Source organism: Chionomys nivalis, chromosome 3 (assembly GCF_950005125.1).
Source record: "Chionomys nivalis chromosome 3, mChiNiv1.1, whole genome shotgun sequence".
Taxonomy (NCBI): domain Eukaryota; kingdom Metazoa; phylum Chordata; class Mammalia; order Rodentia; family Cricetidae; genus Chionomys; species Chionomys nivalis.
In genome coordinates this window covers 51,285,136-51,306,550 of record NC_080088.1, presented here as the reverse complement: position 1 = coordinate 51,306,550, position 21,415 = coordinate 51,285,136, and positions in this window count along the sequence as shown.

The following is a 21,415-nucleotide window of genomic DNA, read 5'->3' as shown; positions in this document are numbered from 1 at the left end:
CCAAAAAAAAAAAAAAAAAAAAAAAAAAGTGTTGCCAGGAAAGACATAAAATTCAAATTGTTAGGCTTGGAGAATTTTTGAAAGATATATGTAAAAACCTCAGATAAATCACAGGTGACTGTGTTTCTCAAAATTCATATCTTGACATCCTGACCCTTAAGATACTAGAAGGCCAGAACTTTGTTAGTGAGTAAGCCAAACAGAAAGAGGATCATGAGTCAGAGCCCACTCTATCATGTGAACAAGCAGAAGGAAGATGGCAAAGTATGAAAGGTGACATGGTTGTCAACAGAAGTCACACATGCCAATGCCTTGATCGAGGAGTTCTTGGTCTCCAGAACTGGAGAACACAGTTCTGTTTTCATGAACTGCCAAGTCTATTCCAATTTTCATAGCAGCTAAGTGCAGCAACCCAATAAGGAGAGGGCGTTTAAGGAGTATGTAAGCTTGCGTGCATATGTGCATGTGAGTGTGCTTGCCTGTATGCATGCACATGTGTGCAAATATAACCATAATTTCCTGTGTGAAGATTTGTGAGGCATAGATAGTGAAGAAAGGCACAGGAATGACGAGAAACTGATAGAAAGACAAACTAAACAAAAAAAAAAGGACAAGCAACAGAAAAACCTGACTACCTGTTTTAGCACATTCATAAAGACTGGAGGGAAGGAAGTTGAATGGGAGTGAAAACACACATGCTGTCATCTGGGGTGGAAGAAAGGGAATGATGACCCCTGCATCGAGACTGACCTTGACCACTTCTGTTTCACAGGCTGTGTGGTGGCAGAGCAGGAAATACCACTTAGAACCTTAGGAGCATATTTTCAGTAGTGTACGCAGAACATCACTTGTTACTTACATATAAATAATAAACAAATATCAGCATGTCGCTGAAGACAGCATGGCCTTTCAAAGCAGTTCTCATTCCAGCAGCGTCAAATAGATCACCGGCAGATCTCTGGGGCAAAGCCAAAGTTCTGGGTCGGCCTGAGTTGAGAGTCCCTAGAAGTGTAAGGGAATTCCCCAGGATGCTGAGGGTAGCAGTGTAGGGATGTTTCTCTGTCTCCACAGTGTTGAAAGAAGTATATGGCTTAGAAGTACGAGAAATAACTGAGAAAATATTGTATAGAGAATAAAGGCAGAAAAACAAATGACAGCCATAAGGGCCTGTTCAGGAAGTGTATAAGCTAAACCAAAAGTAAACAAGTGAAATACAAAAGTACAAGTTTTATTGAAATTAAATGAGTAAAACAACATTTCCTCTTAGCCATGATGAATAGACACACCCACTCCTACCCATCCCTGGTCCACTTGGTTTTTTTTGCAGCTGGTTTTGTCCATCTGGCAAGGCTCACAGTCTCAGTCTCAGCAACTAATACAAGCTACGATGCTCTGTCCTTCCTGAGTGATATTTCTGTTTAAGGGTCTAGACACCTGTAGGAGTTTTCTAGGAAGCAGAATCCCATCCCCCAACCTGTGAGTTAAAACTTCTCTCTGGTGGGCTACTAATCAAGCTTTCCAATGCAGAGCTTTCTGAAACTGAGGCACTGAGGGTGGGGGTGGCGGTGGGGTGGCTATCAAATGTGCACCCAGGCTGTAATTACCTTTGCCTTTGGTGATCTCTGACTGAGATCTCTGCATCCCTGTTCTCCCAACACCCCCGTTCTTGCATGTTTCAGTAAGAGTGTTCCAGGTTTAGTAACCTCACTGTTTTCTTAAGGTATTGCTCCTGAGGTAGTGGGGTTAGCTTTTTAGGTTAGTCACCTTGAATGTACTGGTTGATTTTGTGTGTGAACTTGACACAAGCTAGAGTCATCAGAGATGAAGGAGCCTCAGTTGAGGAAATGCTTTGATGAGATCCAACTGTGCATTTTGTCAATTAGTGATCATTGAAGGAGGACCCAGTCCATGGTGGGTAGTGCCATCCCTGGACAAGTGGTCCTTGGTTTTATAAGAGGATGGGTTGAGCAAGCCATGGAAATCAAGCCTCAGGGATCCTACCCTGTTTGAGTTCCTGTCCTGGTGTCCTTCAGTGATGAAAAGCAATGCTGAGGTCTAAGCCAAATAAATACATTACTTTCCAACTTGACTCTTGGTCATGATGTTTCTTTTCAGCAATAGGAACTCTAACTAAGACACGGAAACCCCTGAGGTGCCACAGGAAACTCAGTTTGAGACTCCAGACCTGTGTGTACCACCTCCAGAGTGTCTTTCTGCTGAGAGGCCAACAATTCATTGGCTCTGTCCATGGTGAACATAGCCCTGGTCCATTTCAATAGTCCATTCAGTTTGTCTTCAGCTCAAGGTTCCTATACTGTTATATATCCATACCTCCATTGCATACTGTTGATGCCAGCCTTATGTAAATAGCATGTACATGGAAGGGCCAGCGGCAGTTGCTCCTGCTTCTCAGTTAGCTATTTTTATAATTAATGTCAGATTATATATCTTATCAGAACATAACAAAATAAAATCATATATCAACAGGAACAGGAAATATATAAATACACGAGAATAAAATAATATGTGCCTAAATTAGTAATAGGTTACTAACCAACTAAATTTAAAATTATATTTAAAAACATGTAGAAATAATTACAAATAACAATATATTGTATCCATGGGACATTGCCAAGGCATCTCTGAGAAGGAAGTTTATAGCAATAAATGTACACATTCAATACAAAAAGGTATCATGTGAGACGATCACAACATCTGGAAGAAAACGACTGCAACTGTTGCATCTTTGTATTTATTACTTGACGTAATAAAGCTTATTTTCATTAAAAAAAGGTACCAAATAAACATCAGAAACAATGGACCTCTACACATTAGTAAATTGAAAATAAACCAACCTCCAAGTTAGTAGAAGAAAAACATAATAAAAGTCAGCAAGACACAAAATAAGAACTAAAAAAAACTTATGCAAGAGATCAATGCTAACAAAAGTTTGTTGTTTTGAAATGATCCAAAAAAATTGACAAATATTTGATTGGACTAAGAAAAAAATAGAAAACACCAAAAATGAGGAATCGTAGCTAATACCACAGGAATACAAAATAGAAATGAAAATTGTTATTATGCTCAAATAATATTTTAAGATACTCTCTTTAAAACACACCCCACTACCTAATGACTCTGCTGATGAATTTTTCAAAACATTTTAAATGAGAAATTCTAATTCTTAAACAATCCCCAAACAATTTAAAAGAAGCTGTAGGCTGAGACTACGGGTTTCTTTCCCAGCCATCCAGGCCCGAATAAATTTTTTTTTTTTTTTGGTTTTTTGAGACAGGGTTTCTCTGTGGTTTTGGAGCCTGTCCTGGAACTAGTTCTTGTAGACCAGGCTGGTCTCGAACTCACAGAGATCCGCCTGCCTCTGCCTCCCGAGTGCTGGCCCGAATAAATTTTGTAGGCAGAGACTGCTCGTTTATTTCCCAGCTACCCAGACTCAAATAATCACAGAAAAACTACATTAATTACAATACTGTTTGGCCCATTAACTCAGGATTCTTATTAACTAACTCTTACATTGTAAATTAACCCATTCCTATTATTTTATATTTTACCATGATGCTCATGATTTACCGGTAAGGTTCTGGGATATCTGTCTTCTTCTGAAGCTACATGGTGTCTCTCTGACTCTGACTTCTTTCTCCCTTATCTCTGCTTGGAATTTCCGCCTTCTTGTATTATGCACTGCCACAGGCCCAAAGAAGCTTCTTTATTAACGAATGTTAATAAAACATATTCACAGCATACAGAAGGGAATCCCACATCAAGAAACCAGTCATACTCCTTTGGATTGTCATTACGTGAATACCAAACCACACACAGATACTATTAAAAAAAAGCCACTAATTGATGTTCTCTAATAATGTAGATGAAAACATTTCAGTGAAATGCTTGCATTCGGTAACACATCAGGATTATACACTTCAGCTGAGAGAGATCCAGCTCAGAAATTCAGGGATGTTTCAACATAAGCAAATCATTGAAAAAGACACCACACACGAGCAGGTCCAAAATTGTATGGTTGTTATTAACACATAAAAATAACAGAAAACAAAATCAATTAAATCAGTTAGACCTAACATCCATTCATAATAAAAAAAATAGTTATCAAAGGATACATATCTCAACATCCTTCCATATTTGTGAGATACTAACAGTACTATACTGACCAAAGAAAAGCAGACAGTGTATCTTCCTGGATCAGGTAGAGGATAAGGACATCCACTGTCATTACTTTTACTTGAAATAGTGCTGGATGTCTTAGTAGGACAACTAGATATGAGAAAGAAGTAAAAAAGAAAGAGCAATGTGAAAGAAGTGAAAGGAAGATTATTCCACTTTATATGTAACAAAACCTACATATTATCAGTAAGATGGTAGAAGGTATAAATTAATTCATTAAAGTCACAGGACATTAAAATCAACATAAAAAAGAGGTTTATAGAAACATAAAGAAATGTAAGTTAAAGAAAAAACTTAAAGCAATGCTAATCACAATAGCTAAATAAAATAAAATAAGCATTTAGGTATAAATTTCACTAAAGAAATAAAATAATTCAACTGGGAAATTTGTAAGATAGAAAGGGCTGGGAGATAGCTAAGGACTTATTGTGATTTCTGTGCAAGCAGGAGGATTTGAGTCCACTCCTCAGAACCCAGGTTTAAAAAAAAAAAATGGGCAGGTGTGGTGGCACATGTTTGTACTCCCAGCACTTGAGAGGCAGTGACAATCAGGTTTCCTGGGATTGCAGGATAGAAAGATTAACCTAGTTGATGAATTACAGAATTGCAGGCTACTACTGGGAGACTATATATATATATATATATATATATATATATATATATATAATTAAACTTCATCAGAAGCAACACTTGAGGTTGCTTCTGGCCACTATATGCAAGCACACATGCACACCACACATACACATACTCATATATACATGCACATTCATCCCTTATAGATTTACAAAACACTGGTGAGAGGGAATGCATGCAGCTGGAAAAAACATTGCATGTTCATGGATTCATACTGTCAAAATGACCATACTAACCAGAAAGATCTATATATGTGGCCCAATTCTCATCAAAATGCTAATGACTTTCTTAGCAGAAATGAAAATACAGTCTTACCTTTCAGATAGACACACACAAGATTCAGAACAGTCAATGTGATAATGAGGCATGTAGGGGTGGTAGAAGCAACACCGACTTCAAAGCACAAAGCAAACCTACAATAACCCAAAGAAGACATTGTTGGCACACACACACACACACATACACACACACCAGAAATCTCTGAAACACGACAGAAAACCCAGGAACGACCTACATTCACACAGGCAAATGACATTTGACAAAGTCACTGGGAACACATTGTGGAGGAAGGCTCATCTTTTTAGCAAGTAATGCCATAAAAACTGGTTAGACACATTCAGAAGAATGACACTTGATCTCTCCATTCAGATACCAAAAAATGCACTCAAAATCTATCAAAACCTAAACAGAGAATTGGAAACTATAAATTTATTATAATAAAACATTTCAAGATAATGTATAGGAAATTATTTTTGTTTTAGAAAGGACCCCAAACAAAGGAAACAAAAAGTCAAAATTAACAAATGGAATTGCATGAAACTAAAAAAATCTGCACAGCAAGAGAAATAAGAGAATTAAGACAAAACCCACAGTTTATCCAGAATACAAAAGACCCTAAAAAGGCTGAGCCTGCATGTAAAAGTACAATTAAACTAAATAGACATTTCTGAAAAGATGACATACAAATGGCCAACAAGAATATGATGAAATGTTCCGTATTACTAATCACCATGAAAATGCAAATCAAAACTATAATGAGATATCATCTCATCCCAGTGAGAATGAATATCATTATAAAGACAAAAGTAACAAATGCTGGCAGGGATTTGTAGAAAGGGAAACTCTATTATATACTATAAGTGGGAATATAAATTTATTTTGCCATTATGGAAGTCAGAATGGGCATTCATATATATAAACATATATGACATAATTTATATATATTCTGAAAATTTTATATATATATATATTAAAATTTAACAATTACACTACTGGGTATACATAGCCAAAGGACACAAAATCATTATACCTCAAAGTTACATTCCCATTAAGCTGTAGCACTATGCCCAATTGCTGAAATATGTAACCAACACAGATGTTCATAGTAGATGAGAAGACAAGTCAGTATATAAACGATGGCATGATAGTTATCTGGAAAAGGAATTAAACTATTAAAGCTAGATGAATGGAGCTGGACATCATTATGTTGATAGAAATAAGCCAGAACCAGAAAGGTCAACAGCATGCGTTCTCAAGTATTTGTGGATCTAGTGAGCCAGTCCCATAGAAGGAGGTCATGGAATAACCATCGCTACAGACTGGAAAAGGTCAAGGGAAACATGAGGAAGGAATGGTGTTCAATAAGGGGCACCAACACAGAGTAAGAATTCTCACTGTAAGTGCAAAACTCAAAACTCTCAGTACATACAAATTATGTAGGTATAGAGGAACATGGGATGTACTCACTCATATTTGGTTTCTAGCCATAAATAAAGGAAATTGAGACTATAATTTGTGATCCTAGAGAAGCTAAATAAGAAGGTGAACCCAAAGAAAAACATATAGTCATCCTCCTGGATATTAACCTTCATCAGGCGATGAAAGGAGACAGAGACCCACATTGGAGCACTGGACTGAAATCCCAAGGTCCAAATCAGGAGCAGAAGGAGAGAGAACATGAGCAAGGAATTCAGGACCATGAGGGGTGCACCCACACACTGAGACAATGGGGATGATCTTTTGGGAATTCACCAAGGCCAGCTAGATTGGGCATGGGATAAAACCGGACTCGCTGAACATAGCGGACAATGAGGACTGCTGAGAAGTGAAGAACAATGGCATTGGGTTTTGATCCTACTGTATGTACTGACTTTGTGGGAGCCTAGGCAGTTTGGATGCTCACCTTACTAGACCTGGAAGGAGGTGGGAGGTCCTTGGACTTCCCAAAGGGCAGGGAACCCTGACTGCTCTTCAGGCTGATGAGGGAGGGGGATTTGATCGGGGGAGGGGGAGGGAAATGGGAGGAGGTGGAGGGGAGGAGGCAGAAATCTTTAATAAATAAATAAATAAATAAATAAATAAATAAAGAGTTGGAGACTGTTACCTTCATTTGATCGTGACACAGTATGCACATGTATTGAATTACAATAATGTACTCATCCTCCATAAAGATGTGAACATATTATGACATAGTAAATAAAAAAAATCATGAGTTGTGTACTTATGAAGACAGACTGCCAACCAGTCAGCCTGCTGTAGCTCACATCAACTTGCTGGCCCAGCTTCAGACTTCCTTTGTTCTTACTGCTGAACTTCTCCTCCTCTACATGCAGATGATCCCTAGTCTGCTGCTGGGCATCTAGCATGACCTGTGCTGCTTTGAGAAGTTTAATTTTTTCAAGAAGGGAGTGCCCTTCCTCAGTCAGGAGACAGACCTGTGTAAGAAAACAAAGATGGCTTTGTTAGAGAAACCAATGGAAAGGCAGGCATAGCACCAAGGATGTCTCTCCTTTATAATCCAAATACTCATGAGGTATCTAATGTCATCAAGAGTCAGTTAGCCAAGCTCATGACATAGTTTCCAAACTGAATTTATTTCCTTATACTAAAAAAAAGGAGTCGTTATCTGCCATGGTGAGGAGATAGAATACTCTGGTCAATATTCTCAGAGAGGAAACCATATCACTAAAGGGAACTTCACTTTTCTTTTAGTATCCATGGGAAATGTGCTGATCATGCCATGCCTCAGTGTTCCCAGAGCACGGCAGTAAAAGAAGGGTTCCAACAGACAGCACATTTGAACGTGGGACTTGATTTCTGTCCCCTTGGCTAGGAACACAAAGTCCTGCTGTTTAATCTTCTGCCAAATCATGTTCATCTTGGAGATTAACTGTCTATCAAATACTTCATCTGCCTACTCACTAAAGTTGATCCCCATGTAGATGCATACATTAAAACCACAAAAGTGAAATCCTTAACTCAGGGGTTCTCAACCTGTGGGTCATGACCCCTTTGAGGCCACATATTAGATAACTTGCATATTATATATTCACATTACAATTATAACAGTAGCAAAATTACAGGCATGAAGGATCACTGAAAGAGTTTTATGGTTGGGGTTACCAGAAGTTAAGGAACTTCATTAAAGGGTCACAGTGTTAGGAAGGTTGAGAACCACTGCTTTAACTGGAATTAAGTAAAGTAGGCTATGCTCGAAGTCATTATTTAAGCTGCACGTTCAGACACATCTCAGATCACCTTTTAGCAAAGGGCATTATGTTCATTCTTGTTCCAATGTTGTGTTGACAGGTGTTTTTTTTTTTTTTTTTTTTTTTTTTCTGTGTTGGGTTGCAGATGCAGTAATAGTTCATTTTTTTTAGATTAAGTGGCGTTCCAGACATTCAAACAGGAAATCAGAGTAGGGACTAGGGATGATACAGCTCACCAGGTCCTTTACTTTATTCAGGTCCTGGCTCCTACCACTGTAAAATTGCAGGCCACTGTATTAATTAACACAGCACTTTTGATATCCATGCCTGGTTTGAGAGAAGAACTCAGGCATCCATACCTTCCTAACACCACAGAAAAGGAAACTTGTGCTCTGCTGCACACTTCTCCTCTGACTTCGCCAAGATTGTTTCCAGGTCATTGATTTCCTTTTTCAACTCAGAACATTCATCTTCCAGTTTCCGCCCCCTGGCAGTCAGCTTGGAATTTATCTCCTCTTCTTCCTCCACCCGCCCAGACAGCTCCTTGACTCTGGCCTCCAGCTGCATCTTGGATTTAATCAGCGACTCACACTGTTCTTCAGCATTTACCAGGGTCTCTCGCTCCTGCCATGATGAGAAGAAAATTGGTGCCAACAGCTGGAAGTAATTTATCAGCTGGGGGAAAATGCTGCCTAACACAAAGCAAGGATATAATTGCCTGCCCTCTGCCCAAAACTTTTACCTACCTTTCCCAGGCAGCTGAAATAATATTCCTAGATCGTTGATCCTGTTGTTGAGACGTAGAGGGTGGAGGAGAAGCGTATGTTTGGGAGAGCCTTCTATCTTTCAGGCCCCTTCAGCAGATTAGGTGACCTCTTCTAAGGCACTTAATAGAATCCTTGTGGCCTAAAGAAGCTGACACTCCTCCAACCATCAGTAATGTGCTGCTTAAATCACAGCTTCAGGACAAATCAATGTGAGCATATATCTAAACCTGATGCCTGCTCAGAATATAGTCTTTTAACCAAGTATCATTTGCTTAGAGGACCGAATATTTGTAGCATTAATATAATTGCAGAAATTTACTTGTCTAATATATATTAAGAAATTGAGCTGAGATATATACTTTTATGCAGAGATGGATTTCAAATGCATAAGTTTACTTAAAAGTCACTAACTATATTTCACTATTATTTTCACTTTAAATCCTTGCCTCAAAAATTCTGCTAGCAGCAAATCTTACAAGCTCATCCAATAGAACATAGAATACACTTCTTTTATTCTTTCTCATGATCTGCTTGCTAGTTTCATGGAGTGATCCATTGTTTCTCTGTTGAGAACAAAATTAAAAATAAAGAGGCACCTTTAGAAAATGAAGTTTCCACTGCATGTATTTGGATATGCCGATGTGAGTTCAGGAGACTATGGAGGCCTCAAATCTGCCTGGAACAGAGTTATAGGTGATTGTGAACTACCCTATTTAAGGGCTTGAAATTGAACTCAGGTCCTCTACAGGAGCAATACAGTTCTTTTACACACTGAGCAATCTCTTCAGCCCCCAAAGTGACTTTTTGTTAGCAAGGACCTTTTTCTAACTTTGAATCCCTCTAAGTGACTTCTTTAGAGTTTGTCCTTGTTTATTTCCCTGCGGCTGTGATAAAACACCCTGCCAAAAAGCTATTTGGTATTATTTCATATTATACATTACAGAGCATCATTGGCCAGCCACAGCAGGAGCTCAAAGCAGAAGCAATGGGAGGATGCAGCTTATTGGTTTTCTCAGTTTGCCTTCTTATACAAGGACCACCTACCCGCATTGGCACTACCGAGAGATGGGTTCTCCCACATCCATCATTAATCAAGGACATGCCCCACAGATCTGCACACAGGTAGGCAATTCCTCAGTTGAGGCTCCCTCTGTCCCAGGTGATTCTAGTTCATGTCAAGATGACAAGAACTAAGCAGCACAGTGGACAAACACACTTCATTGTTTGTGAGTCAGTTCTCAAAGATTCTTTGTGACCAAGGACTCCTTTCAATCTTACTTCGCACTCATCTTCATCATCCGTCTCCACAACTTATCCGTCCTCCGCTATATTAGGTTGGGAAATTTGGTAGCTATCCATGCAACTCACTCAAATGTCATTAACTAACTAGACCAAGACCAGAAGAAAGTTTAAAACCCTAAGATATTTACAACTGCCTATGTAACAAGGAGAGAGGGATAGAAAAGTCAGCAGACACTATCACTAAGACCAGAAAGAGAAATGCTAAATGGAAAAATCACAGTCAAGATATTTGGGTATTTTCTGTGCAGAGAGGCTCCTAATGGCTGTGAAATAGCAGTAATGTTTGGCTTTTGTTTACTCTAGATTGACATGCAGAAATGCCCTCTGTTATATTCCATTCAGAAAGGGTACAGGACCTGCTATCAACTCTAAAATGATAGCCCAGCACCCTCACAGATCCCCTCATCACACATGATAGTGAGATTTTATAGATGGGGTAACTAGATTAGGAGAATACTAGGAGGGAAAAGGCAGAGACAAGTCATCATCTAGATGCAGAGGAAGCAAGATGAGAATGAAAAAAGGTACCAAGTCACGAGGTTAAACGTAGACATGAATTATGGGTTAATTTAAGTTTTAAGAGCTAGTTAGTAATAAGCCTGAGCAATAGGCCAACCAGTTTATAATTAATACAAGCCTCTGTGTGTTTGTTTTGGACTGAATGGCAGCAGGACTGGGCAGGACAAAAACTTCTGTCTATAAGATTTAGGGGTCTGCTTGTAATTTAATTGTAGGAAGATTTAGCCAATGCAATTGTCCTTCCATGAACTTTCAGTGTTAATTTGAATGGATGCATGCAGTTCTGTTGGTATTTAGAATAAGTGAAGGATTCTTTTTCCACTTGGCATTTAACTGTGTCCCTTTACATACAGTTTTGATGCCTCATAGTCCTGCCAACCTTTTCCTCATAGTTACAATTGGAGTGTACCTCAGTCTCCATGTGTTTGCTCTGAAATTTGTCTTCTGTGTTTTCCAGGCCTCCCTCAATGATCTATTCCCAAGCTTTTATTTGTTGTGCTTGGCACAAGATGTTTCTGTGTTATTTTGATGCCACTTGAACTGAACATTCTCCATTGACAGGAAGAATCATAGAGGCTGGGAGGCCAGGCTTCTCTCAAGGCTGCCTCACCTGGAAGGCTAAATACATTATCAACTGTGATTTTATAGTGTGTATAGATAGTCAACCAGATTCAATTTTAACAAATGTCTCAGATAATGTTGGCATGTACTAATAATCTAGAATTGCTGCTATGTTAAATAAATCTTGGAAATGTGGGTACAGAGTCTTACAAAAAAGTGGCCTGTTAGAAATTGGCTAATATCAAACACATAGTTTTGGTCATTATAAGATGACAATATTTTCTGTGTTTCCATAAAGCTTCTTTTTTCAGTGATTTTGTGAGCTAGAGAACCTATAATAAAGGTGGATACAACTTTCCGTTCTTTGGGGGTTTGGGACTCACAGTTGGGGAGCCAGAGAGGAATATGGGCAGGAAATCACTGTGACATGGGCTTGTGACATGGAGGTTTGAATATGAAAGCCAGAAGTGTAGAGTCTAGAACATACATATTTCAAGTTTTTAAGATTTCTCATTGATAAACAATATTAATTAGATTTTTTTACGACAATTATCTTTAACTTTGGTCAGACACCATTCTTCCTTCAGATCACATATCCTGCTGAATAAGGAAGATCTGAGTGAGACTGGCATTGTAACGTGTTTTGTTTTTGTTTGTCTGGTTGGTTTTAACTTATTTTTTTAAGTCTCATAAATGAATTTGGTACAAAGACAAGGTTAAGAACTGGCACTTAAGAACTTAATTTATCAGTAATACTGATTTGGACTAAGATAGTAAAATAAGCAAACAAAAGAAAAACAAACAAATGAAAAACAAAACAAAACAAAAAAAAAACCAGAAGAACAAACAAAGGATCCAGGAAATACATCCAGGGAGGGATGTACTGTAATCATCTGAAAAACTCAGCCAAAACTTTCTTGGGAGCAACTAAAATCCTTTTGTAATCCCTCTGCTCATGGATGGTGAGTGCGATATGAATTTAATTTAAATGAAATCACCTAACAAGCAAAACAAAACAAAATTGGGTGCCTTGTGCCTTTGTTTTCTGTATTTGATCGTCATCTATGGTATTTAAATGCATAGGATTCTCTCCCTTTCCCTGGTTAACACTAGTGGCCTGGAACACATATGACTTTCTTAAGAGCTGGTTTAGAGGAACACATGGTGGAACAGCTCCGCTTGCTATATGAGTGACAGCTTTTCTCTTTCTGAACGAGGGAGGTACGCTTTGTTTTCCACTTCTCCCTCGGAGATGCTGAGTTCTCCAAGGCTTTCTGTAGTTGCTCCTTCTTCCTTCAGCCCAGTTGTCTCCTTCACCACTCTCAGAGTAAAGAGGCTGAATCCCGAAGGAGCACCTCATTCAAGGCTAGGTCTTCACTCATGTGAAAGTCCTTATGTTCCTCTGGAAACAATGAAGCTTCTTCTTAAGAGTAAACAAAGAAAGGCAAGTTAATTTGAATGAAAGGGGAGAGGGTAATATTTGCTTAGTAAAAATTCATAATGTGCACTTTGTTTTAGTAGTCATTTTCATTAGTGTTCAAAGTCCTCTGATATGGGGTTCTCACTAGGTGCTATGGGTTCTTACTAAGTGTATGAGTGAGTTTTAGGGTGATATTATAGATCAGGTAATCTGAAGAGATCTCATCGTGATGCTCTTTCTATCTGAAAGCTCAGTTCCAGAGTAAGAAACAGATAGAAAACTACAAACAATAGTGTGACTGAAAGCTCAGCTTCCATCATGAAAGGAGGGAGCCTGGCTCTGTACCTTACAGTCTGAATTTTCATATCCACCACAGACAGGCCAGACAGCGAGCTTCAAATGTTTCCATTATTAAAGAAAAGAAAGGCTTTTAAAAACCTATCCACTCACAGAGAAAGCTGTCCCGGAAAAGACGAATGAGAAATGCATAGAAGAGAAACACCCAATACTTTAGGTTTCAGGTTGTTTCATTGTTATCAGGGTTCAATGTCACCAGAATTTCTGATTTTTATATGCTCCAATTGGTGCAGAAACACATAAGTAATAGTTACTAAAGTTTTTTTCCCCACTAATGCGTTTCTTTTGGAGATTTGGGAGAGAAAAACATAAAAATTCACTGAAGAACACATACTAAAATCCAAACACTAGAAGTCTCTTAGATAAATCATTCTTAAACATCTTCTTAAAATCAAAAATTGCAAAGCACATATAGAAACAACAGGAATCCATAGGATGAATACCTACAATAACAAATTTGCTTAAACCCTGAGAGTTTCAGATAATTAAAGAATCTTATAGAGCTTTCTAATAATACAGAAATGCATCTGTATCAAGTGGAAATTATAAATATTTGAGCTTTCCTTGGGCTAGTACTATGTAGTATACTGCTATCTTGTGTCAACAGACAAAGGTCTCAAGTAGCCTTTTACTTGTGAGGGTAAGGGACTTAAAACCTATAGTAAATAGTGTTGATCACTGTGTTCTGTAGGTTATACGTGTTAAATATATACTTGACATGCTTTAGTTTGTCAGGACTTAATCACATCATAAAATAGAGAATAACTTTACTTACAAAGGGTCCAAATAAAATGTCTGAAACAAAATTATACAAATTGAAATAAAAAATAGTAATTAAAGTTAAGCATTCCCTAGATTATTTAAGCAGTTGTTTAGCCAAACTGATATAACTTAGAAACTAAAGAAAATAATAAATTCCATGTTCCCAGAGTTGAGGCTTTCTTAATGTTTCTAAGATCAAGGCTGTAGCACTGTCAGGCCAGATAACAGCCTTTGACCCCAGGCTTGCCTCTCTAGGTTCATACTGCAGAGCCATTTCAGTGTAACTATGTATCAAGCTTCTGCCTCGATAATCCAGGTTCTCTATGTACCAGCCTGAACTCAAGCACCATGGCCTACCCAAGCTCCAGACTTCCTTTCAAGGACTTGATTTTGTACTGAAACCAGTAAGAGACACGATAGTCTAGGATGCTAGCAGCAGCCATGTCTGGGGATTCCACCAGCTGTCCTGCTCAGATCACGAAGTGGAATTGCTCAAGAAAGACTTTCTCTACCTAAAAGAGTTCAGCAAGACTAGAAAAGGATCCTACTTCTTCAGTTTAACAACATCAGAACAAGGCTTGCCCATGAATAATCATGAGAACATAGCAGTACATGAAAAAAAATAAAACATCAATTTATCATCAAGAAATGGAGATCTATATGACACAGGGTTGCTGGAAAACACAATTTAAAAATAAAATTGAATACTTAGCAATGGTAGCTTGAGAGTCCAGCTCCTCAAGGTCACCCCCAGGACTCAAGGAAGAAGTCCACATCAAAGTGAAACTGAGCTTAAGTTTTTTTTTTTTTTCCTGAGGGGTAAATACTCACTTACATGATCTGAAGGTCATTCTCTTTTACTCTTCTTCAATTATAACTCTCTTGTATTAATTGTCTATTATTCTCTAATTCCAATTCTTTAGTTCTAAATATTTGGTTTCAATTCTCTGTTTCAAATCTCTCCCTTGTTTCTTTGTTCACCTAGCTTAAAAACATCTTTAACATGAAGTTAAGGCAATAAAAAAATTACAAGAGCCACATCTCATTGGTCATAGCACATTCCTTGGATAAGCCATAAGGGCAGAGTCATTTACCGTGGTGACACAAAGTTTCATAGTTTCTGGTATAAGACTGTAACCAGAGGCCAGGAACACAGGGCCTGGTGAAACAAGCTGCAAGACATAGTTCTTTTATCAGCATGACTTGGAAAGTGAGAAATTGGCATGATTTGTTTTAATAACCTTGATTAGAAAACTGTGAACTCTGACCTTGTGTATTACTGTAAAGTTATCAACTTAAGATCCATTTACAAAAATATTTAGTCTAGTTTGAACTTGTTTTGAGGTAAAAATGAACTAGTTGTATGTCATTTGTCTTAAACTGGGGAAAAATTGTCATTTTATGATATAGTCTGAATACAAGGAACAGATTAGATCTACTTATAGATCTAGTTATGAAGTATATCCTAGTATATTTTCTATATATCAAAATCACACAGATTAATGAGAAACCATCTTCCCGATCATCCACAGATATAAGTGCCCATAAGATTGAGAGGCAATCTTAAGATTACACATACATATGAAATTGCATACTACCATGCAGGTATTGAAGAGACATCATAGCTATTTTAGCAAATATGAAATTACAGACAGGAACAACAGTTTCCAGGGACAACGGTTCCATAGGTCTTGCCTGTATGAGATTCTCATCCACCAGAGAATTATTCCCTTGGTGGGTTAAAATCTGAGCACTAGTTATCCTCTGCTTTATAATTACAAGGCTTTCAACAACCTAGGGTAGTTAGGGACATCTTAAAGGACTGTGCAACTCAGACCTTTCCAAAAAAAAGCCAGTCCTTTCTTCAGAAGGGCAAACACTAATGCAAAGTTACAAGTAACATGAAGAATAAAGTACTCATAGCACAATAAAAAGAACAAAATAAAATTCTAATATTTCGCCAGGCGGTGGTGGCGCACGCCTTTAATCCCAGCACTCGGGAGGCAGAGGCAGGCGGATCTCTGTGAGTTCGAGGCCAGCCTGGTCTACAAGAGCTAGTTCCAGAACGGGAACCAAAAAAGCTACAAAAAATCAAAAAAAAAATTCTAATATTTCACTTTACAGAAATAAATGACCAAGAATTAGCCAGACAAAAGATTTTAATTGTCCTTCTAGAAAAGTTAGAACAGAACAATTAAACAAAACCAAGTAAACAATACATGAGCAAACTGAGAAATTCAACAAAGAGTTAAAAACCTTGGACTAGAACCAAGCTCAATTTTATGATCTAGAAAACCACAATTACTGACATGAAAAAAATTCCACTGAGAACTTCAATATCATACTCACTCAAATAGCCAATGAAAAAGAAAATAAAAACCAACAAGGCTCAAAAATGGGTCTTTTAACACTAAGAGAAAGAAGAAGGAGGAGGAGGAACAGAAGGAAGGGGGAGGAGGGCGAGGAGGGGGAGAAGGAAGAAGAAGGAGGGGGAGGAGAAAGAGGAGGAGGAGGAGGAGAAGGAAGAAGAAGAAGAAGAAGAAGAAGAAGAAGAAGAAGAAGAAGAAGAAGAAGAAGAAGAAGAAGAAGAAGAAGAAGAAGAAGAAGAAGAAGAAGAGAGCTAAGGAAGCATATTTGATTTAAAAGGACATGATCAAATGCTCTGAACCAAATTTAGGTCTTCTGGAAGAGCCAGAAGTGCTGTATAATCACTAAGCAGTTTCTCAAGCCCTTTGCATATTTTCAACCATGTTGCTATAAAATTAGAAATAAAAATAGAGAGGGGGCCATTGGAAAATTTAAAAATGCAGAAATTAAGCAGTCAGTCCCTATATGGCCTGTGCATCAAATAAGAGATCAAAGGGAAAATTAAAAGATGAAGAAAATACAAATATAAGCACAACATATTAAAATTCATGAGATACATCAAAACCACTTCTAAGAGTTTATTTTGGTAAATGCCTATATTAAAACAAAAGACACCAATAAACAGGCTATCACACTATTTTAGGAAACTAGAGTAAGAAGCACAAACTAAGCAGAAAGTTAGCAGATAGAACTGATGAGAAAAATATATGAGGTAGAAATAGTTAAATTAAAAATTGTCAATGAAAATACCAGCCAACACTTAGAAAAGTTGATGGTAAATATTTAGTTAAACTAGGTAGCATGGAAATAAGCTTGCAATAAGTAAAATTATAATTGAAAGGTGAAAACTTGCAGCTAATTAGTCAGAAAAGCAATGTATAAGCAATTACTACAAAAACAGATAAGCCAAGGCATTAGATAGCACAAATGAAATGGAAAAGTTCCTAGAAATGCATAATATATCAAGACAGAGTCAAAAGTAATTGAAAATATGAACAGAATAATTATGAAACCAATAAAAGATATTAGCACCACCAGCAATAAACACTAAAACACAAGACCTAATTGATGAACTCTGCCTCTTCCAGACATTTAAACAATGCTAATCCTCTTCAAATCTTAATATATTGAATAGGAAGTATCAGATCACTTCTAAACTCTCTCTCTCTCTCTCTCTCTCTCTCTCTCTCTCTCTCTCTCTCACACACACACACACACACACACACACACACATTCACACAGACACACACTCACACAGCCTGTCTGTCTCTGTTTCTTTTATGGCTTTTCAAGACAGGGTTTCTCTGTGAAACAGTCCTGGCTGTCCTGAAACTCACTCTGTAGACCAGGCTGGCTTCAAACTCACAGAGATCTGCATGCCTCTGGCCCTCTCTGCCAGTGCTGGGATTAAAAGCATACACCACCACTGCCTAGCCTAAAATCCTTTTATAAACTCGGAATTATTCTGATATCATCGGTAGACACAGACAATAAGAAAGATAGCACCATGGTCCAATAACATTGAATGAAAGAGGGTGTAAAAAATCTGCCAAAATACCAGAAAAGCAAATTCATAGCACTTTAAAAGGATGACACACTTGTTCACACATTTATCCCTAGGATTCAAGAATGTTTAACATATGTAAATTAGCAATGTGATACACTGTTTTATTCCATTAACTGAGTATATTAATAATTCGCTGAGTACTATTAACTGCCAGTAAAGAACTCATGTTTATTTTGTTTATGTTTCTTTGGAGGTTGAGAAGTCCAGAAGTATTGTGCCACCAACTGCTGAGGGTATTCCAGCTGTATAAAAATATTACAGAGGAGTCTACATAGTGAGCTAGAGCAAGCTGAGCTGCTTAGATCTTTCCTACAAAGCTACTAATGATTAGGGCCCCATTTTCACGACTTTTTCTAAATTTAATTTCCTTCTCAAAAGCCCTGTTTCTTAATACTGATAACATTTGGATTAAGGTATCAACGCATTAATTCTGAGAAGTACACTTAATCTTCAGCCAGTATCCATAGATATACCAAAATATAGAAGAAAGTTCAAAATTCTTTTATAACAAAATCTCCAGTAAAGAGAAAAAAAAAAGATGTTCCTCAACATAGTAAAGGCCATATATAGAAAGCCCACATCCAATTTACTCAAGAATAAAAACATGCTTTTCTTTGAAGTCATGAAGAAGGGATGTCTTGCTCTCAGCATTCAATTCAACATAGTACTCGAAGTCTCATCTAGAAAACTAGTAGAGAAGAAATAAAGAACATCCAAATTAGAAAATCAGAAAAAAAATGATCCCTTTGCAGATAACAGAAACTCATTATGTAGAAAACCCTAAAGATAAAAACTAAAACTCTAAAGACCAATATCTCAAATAGTTAAATTTTAGAATAAAAAGAAATCATTTTACACTAGTGTTTCAGAGGTTAACAAAAAAACATCCTAAAAATAAGTCAAAGAAAACTATGTGTCATATCTAGTTTTAATAGTCAACTTGAAAATGTGTAGACTCACCTGTGAAGAGGGTCTTTATGAGGGATTGTGTAAATATCAGGTTGGCCTGTGGGCGCATCTGTGGGGAATTGTATTTAGTTTGTTTACTGAGGTGGGAAGAATTATTCCCTAGGTTTCAGTTCTGATCTGTATAGGAAACAACAGCAACAGAAAACATGTCATTTATAACAGCATTAGAAATAAATAACTTAGAAATAAATTAACTAAAATGATGAAAACTTAGGACATTAAAACTATACAAAATTAAGGAAATCAAAGAAAAGCAAATAAATGGAAAAAATAGCTTTGCGTGCATTGAATTGAAGACTTAATATTATTTAAAAAGTCCTTACTACTGGAAACAATTTATAAATTCAACACAATCCTAACCATACATCAAATGATATATGTTGTTGAAATATAAAAAATGATCCTAAAATTCACATTGGACCATTACAGGTCCTGAATTGCATTTAAAAAAAAACAATTATTAGATTTAAAAATAAAATACTAATCCAAGTTCTCACTCTCTCCCTTCCTCCCATTCCCTCCACACACCCTCCCACTCCACCCCTATATAATCCTCATAGAGGGTAAGGCACATTGTTTTGCAGAAGGTCCAAGGCCCTCTCTACTATATCTAGGCTGATCAAGGTATATATCTAATACATCCCAATAAGCCAGTACATGCAGTAGAGATAATCCTGGTTCTACTGCCAGTGGCTCCTCAGTCTGCCCCAGCGATGCAACTATCAACCACATTCGTAAGGACTAGTTTGGTCCTATGCTTGTTCCTTCCCTGTCTAGTTGGAGTTGGTGAGCTCCTATTAGCTCAGGTAAACTGTTTCAGTGGGTGAACCCATCATGGTTTTGACCTCTTTGCTCATAGTCCCATTCCTTCCACTCTTCCTGGACTTTGGGAGCTCAATCCAGTGCTTTGATGTGGGTCTCTGCCTGTTTCTATCAGTTGCTGGATGAAAGTTCTATGGTGAAATTTAAGATAGTCATCAGTCTAATTACAGGGCAAATCAAGACCAGGCCCTCTCCTCTATTGCTTAGAGTCTTAGGCAGGGTTAATCCTTATGGATATCTGGGAATTTCTCTAAAGCCTGGTTTCTGCTAACCCTATAATGTCTCCTCTTTCCTTGCTCTCATCTCTGCCCTTCCTCCATCTCAACTATGCCATTCCCTCAAGTTTTCCTCAATCCTTCCCTTCTCCCCTCCTCTTTCCGTTCTATCCTCCCTTCTCCCCCCACACCCTGCTCCCAATTTTGTCAGGCGATCTTGCCTGTTTCCAGTTTCCAGGTGGGTCTATATATGTTTTCTTTGGGTTCACCTTATCACTTAGCTTCTCTAGGAATCAAATCAAAGACCCAGATATTAATCCACACACATATGAATACCTGATTTTTGACAAAGAACCTAAAATTATACAATGAAAAAAAGAATCTTCAGTAAATGGTGTTGGCATACCCGAATGTCAACATGTAGAAGTATCAAAATAGATCCATATATATCACTATGCACAAAACTCAAGTCCAAACGAATTATAGACCTCAATGTAAATTCAAATACACTGAACCTCATAGAAGAGAAAGTGGTGAGTACTCTTCAATGCATGGACACAAGAGACCACTTCCTAAATATAACTCAGTAGCACAGACACTGAGAGCAACACAAATAATTGGGGTCTCCTGAAACTGAGAAGCTTCTGTAAAGCAAAGGACACAGTCAATAAGACAAAAAGGCAGCTTACTGAATGGGAAAAAACCTTCACCAACCCCACATCAGACAAAGGACTGATCTTCAAAATAAATAAAGAACTCAAGAAATTAGACATTAAAATTCTAAATAACCCAATTAACAAAGGGTACAAAACTAATTCTCAACAGAATAATCTCAAATGGCCAAAAGATACTTAAGGAAATGTTCAACATCCTTAGTTATCAGGGAAATGCAAATCAAAACAGCTCTGAGATACCTAAGGGGAACACTCCTCCATTGCTGGTGGGAATACAAACTTGTGCAACCACTTTGGAAATCAGTATGGCGATTTCTCAGAAAATTGGGAGTCAACCAACCTCAGGATCCAGCAATACCACTCTTGGATATATACCCAAAAGATGCTCAATCATACCACAAAAGCATTTGTTCAACTAAATTCAGAGCAGTATTATTTGTAATAGCCAGAACCTGGAAACAACCTAGATGCCCCTCAACTGAAGAATGGATAAAGAAAATGTGGCATATTTACACATTAGGGTACAACTTAGTGCTAAAAATCAATGACATCTTGAATTTTGCATTCAAATGGATGGATTTAGAAAACACTATTCTGAGTGAGGTAACCCAGACCCAAAAAAAAGAATATGGTATGTACTCACTCATAAGTGACTACTAGCCATAAACAAAGGACACTGAATTGCATTCTTGAACAAACAAAACAAAGCTGCTAGAATCACGTCACCAAATTTCAAAAAACTGCAAATCAAAACAGTGTTATATTGGCATAAAATAGGTATATTGACCGATGAAG